The sequence below is a fragment of the Octodon degus genome, unplaced genomic scaffold, assembly GCF_000260255.1.
Source record: "Octodon degus isolate 3935 unplaced genomic scaffold, OctDeg1.0 scaffold00072, whole genome shotgun sequence".
Lineage (NCBI taxonomy): Eukaryota > Metazoa > Chordata > Mammalia > Rodentia > Octodontidae > Octodon > Octodon degus.
In genome coordinates, this window is record NW_004524648.1 from 6,172,367 (window position 1) to 6,176,474 (window position 4,108).

At 41.0% G+C, this 4,108-nt stretch overlaps 1 pseudogene; it reads left to right on the forward strand.

Moving 5' to 3' along the window:
* The first annotated feature begins 2,649 nt into the window (after positions 1 to 2,649).
* On the forward strand, positions 2,650 to 3,366 carry LOC101579854 (annotated as a pseudogene).
* The last annotated feature ends 742 nt before the right edge of the window (positions 3,367 to 4,108 follow it).

Genomic DNA, 4,108 nt, shown 5'->3' on the forward strand with positions numbered 1-4,108 from the left:
AAGTAGGTACCCATCAATCTTATGACAAAGCATGGGGTGGTGTCAGTTTAGGGAACTAGGACAACATTTGCAAGAAGCAAACTTAAGGAAACCAAAATTTAAGCTCTAAGATGGTGCCTGAGTACGACGTGGTATCATTTTGGTTCTTTTCCAACTTAACCGCCATCCCCACCCTGTGGAAATTTGCTCTTTAGCAAAATAGGCAAAGTGTCCTTAAATCATGTCCATAATGTTGGCACTCAGTCTTTTCTGCCAACATCAGAAGTTGTACATGGTCCAGTCTAGCTTGAAATTTCCCTACTACCCACTGACCAGGCAGGGCCCAATTACAAGGAAGGACAAGTCACCAAAGGCCCAGCCAGGCTTGCCAATAGATAAATTATCCAGGGATTTTGATTGTATGTTGGGGAATACACCTTGGCCTTTATTTTTGTTCTTGATGTTGTTGAAATGCTCACAGACCCTGGCCTGATTTTTTTGAAGATTTTTTTTGACTTATTGGTATTTTACAATATACTCCCAGTGGTTAGTGGGTGGTGGTATTAGGTGAGGATTTGAATATGAATTGGGACCAGCTGTGTGCAATTTGTCCTGAAGCCTGAGACCTGACTTTAGAGGGAGTGAATCGAGGTGCAGATGACTTTAGCAATAGTAACAAATATTCCATTGTCATCTTCTAACAAATAAAGTCTAACTCTTCTGTAGAGTCACAGCTGTTGGCCTGCTCTCCTGGGCAATAATAAAGCCCAAGAAGGTTTACCTTATCTTTTCACTTTCTGTTAGGATCCCACAGGCTGGAAATCCTTCTCAATGTTTGTATGGCTCAATGAATTTTAAGAGGTGTCACTCATCAAACCAAATAGTCTCCTTTAGAATATACCACTGAGTGTCTGAATTATTGTGAATTTACAAACCAGTTCCATGGTGTTCAACCTGACCACCAGCCCAAGGAGGAGCAAGAAGAGGGCTACATGGACAGTAAGAATTGGTCTGGTTCTGATCCATTGTTTGACATGAGAGTGATGGATCCACGTAGCAAACCCTGAAACTTTAAGAGCATGGGAGTCATAGGTCTCTCTACTGGGCTGGAGGGGTTCATCCTCTCAGCCTTTGAATAGGACTTGTTTCCTAGCCTGGAAAGGATGCAAGGGTGTGGGCAAGGGGATTGTGTGGTGTTCCAGGATGGTCTGTCCCTGCTCCACAAAGACCCAATAGATTGATTTTATCTGGTGATACAGACTGGTCAAACCAACTGTTCAGAGTCCTTTTATCATAGGCACCAGTGAGGGAGGCTACACACACATGATCTCGAAAGGGCATCGTAACATGGTACGCGCTGGGATCTGAGGAGCACCGTATGCAATGCCATTGTCCAAGTTGTACCAATCTCTTGGCACAGCTTAGCCAAGTTAGATTTGAGGGTGCATTTTTGTGTCTCTGACTGCCCAGAGTTCTGGGATCAATAAATCATGTGGAGATTTTATTTTACCTCAAGGTCAAGTCCTCAGCTACTTAACCCATAAATATCGGCCCATTATCTGACGCAATCACCATGGGGCATCCAGCTCAGGAAACATTTAACTCCAGAACAACATTGGTTACCTATATTGAAGTTTCAGTCCTAGTCGGTGTGGCCTTCACTCAATCTGAATGGACGCAAACCAGGATTAGCAGATACTTCTGATTTTCAGTTGTTAGCTTGACCTTGATGGAGTTGACCTCAACATCTTTAAATGAGTTGTCCTGCACCACTTGATCAGGGTCCTGGAAAGGTGAATCTCAGGAAGAAAGGCTCTGGTTAGGATCCCACATCCTCAGAAGCAATATTGTCCTCTCTCTACCACACAGAGGGAAGGCTCAGGGTCACAGAGAGGATACATAATCTACTAGTAATTAACTAGCCTGCCTTGTTTTTTTCTATCATGATAAAATATACATAGCAAAATTCTCTGGACCATTTTAATAGTACGTTTCATTTGAAGATTAATTTATTGGAACACTTTTCTTATACATAATGATCACATTTATTATAGGGAGTCTGTACCTGGGTACAATATATCTTGATTTTTCTTTCTTTCCCCATTTATCCCCATTCCCTTCTCCTCCCTTCAATACTCTTTCCTCTCCTTTGCACCCTGGTTTTCCTTCCTTTCTCCTCCTTCTTCCCTTCTGCCCCCCTCCCTTGGTCTTCTTCCCGTTTGACCATTTTCTTCCAGTTGCTCGAGTGCACAGTTCCTGCAGCCCTCAGTGAGCTCACGTTGCTGCTCCGCCGAACCCGATGTATCCAGATTTCTCCTTCCCCAAAGAGCTCCTACGTCCCTTAAGCAGATCTCCCTTCCTCTTGCTGCCAGCTATCTATTTGGACTTTATGAAATTTAATAACTTGGAAGAGTTGTTTATTAATAATATTATCATTGTACTTATTTTATAGTTATTTCCTCAAGACAACAATATGCAATATATATATTTTTAACTGTCCTCCTAACCTGTTTTGAAACTGTTTCATTGCTATTTTATCTTTTATCCTCATTAAAATGAATAAAAAGAGAAGGATCCATGGCAGGCCTGTTTTGGATGCAGAAGCCTGTTCTGGCTTTCTTAGTGTTTACTGGGCATTCCGTCTGGCACCACAGGGAGATGGGACATCAGGTGGCCTACATGAATCCAATAGCAATGGCCAAATCAAGAGGTCCAATCCAGTCTTCAGGCCCTGCCATCCAGGATTATCTGCATTGACCCAGGCACACCTGGGAAGAAGTAAAAGAGCAACTAGAAAATAAAAAGAAAGGCTCTAAGGCTTTGGCTGACTTTTGAACAAAAAAAATGGATAAGAATTGGAAGAAAGAACTAGAAAAGCACAGAGAGAAATTATTAAGAGGAAATGAATGCTTATTAAAAAACAGAGAAAGAAGAAAGAAAAGAAGAAATCTGGTAGGTATTCATCTTCTTCATCCAACTCTGATTCTTCCAGCAGCTCTTCAGATTCTGATGAGGAAAAGAAGCAAGCAAAAAGGAGGAAGAAAAAGAAGAACCACTCATATAAATCTTCTGAAAGCTCCCTGTCAGCACCTGAGTCCGACAGTAAGGATAGTTTAAAAAAGAAAAAAGAAGTGAAAGAATGCAACTGAAAAAGAAAAGGACATTAAAGGACTTGCCAAGAAAAGAAAGGTGTTTGCTGAAGATAAATGTTTTTCACCTAAGTCCTTGTCAGAATCAGATCATACTGAAGAGGTACAAGCAAAAAAGAAAAGAAGCCGTGAAGAACAAGAAAAAGCAACAGAAAAAACAGAAAAGAAAAAGAAGCAGAAGTAACACAGTAAGAGGAAGAAAAAGAAGGCTGCTAGCGCAAGTCCTGAGTCACTATAACATTAACAAAAACCAGGACTCCCTTATGAAGAAGGTACAATGTGTAAAGAAATTTCAACTGTGAAATTACAGTATATTTACTATCATGCATGGATTTTTCTTGTTCTTAGAATTGTTCTTGGACTATTCAATAGGCACTCCAATGCCATTATGTGAAAGGGCCATCACTGTTGCTTGCTGCTTGAACTACTTTTTCTCCTCCATTGCGTGATAACCTGGGAGATACCACACTGCAGTCACATTCATGGTTAAAATATTAGGGAAGAAAGCTAATATTTGTGACTAGAAGTATCTAGTGATCAATAGAAATGAATCTGGATACATCTTAAGATGTAATCAGAAGTGGCCAGATGACTCTAGTTGAAGTTTTTAAAGTAGGGATTACATTAATATTTTGAAATCCTTACTCTGTATATAAGTGTATCTTAATTTTTTCCCCCTTGTCTACTTTTTATTTACCTTGGGGAGGAGCTTTTAGGATGGAGAGAGGGGTGGTTTGCTACCTCTTTAGCTAGCAGAATAGTGTGCCTTTGGTCCTCACACCTCCTACTTTTGTGGACATGTTAGCCATGCTTCCTGGGGAGGTCAGAGCTGGGTATGAAGCCTCTTGCCCTTTATTGAGCTTAATGACATCTGTGGACCTTGTCATCTGCTGCTTTGAGTGAACCAGAGAAGCAGTCATTTTCAGTGTGACAAAGCCCCAAAGCTCTGAGTTTATCTCCACATCAAGAAAAACTGAATG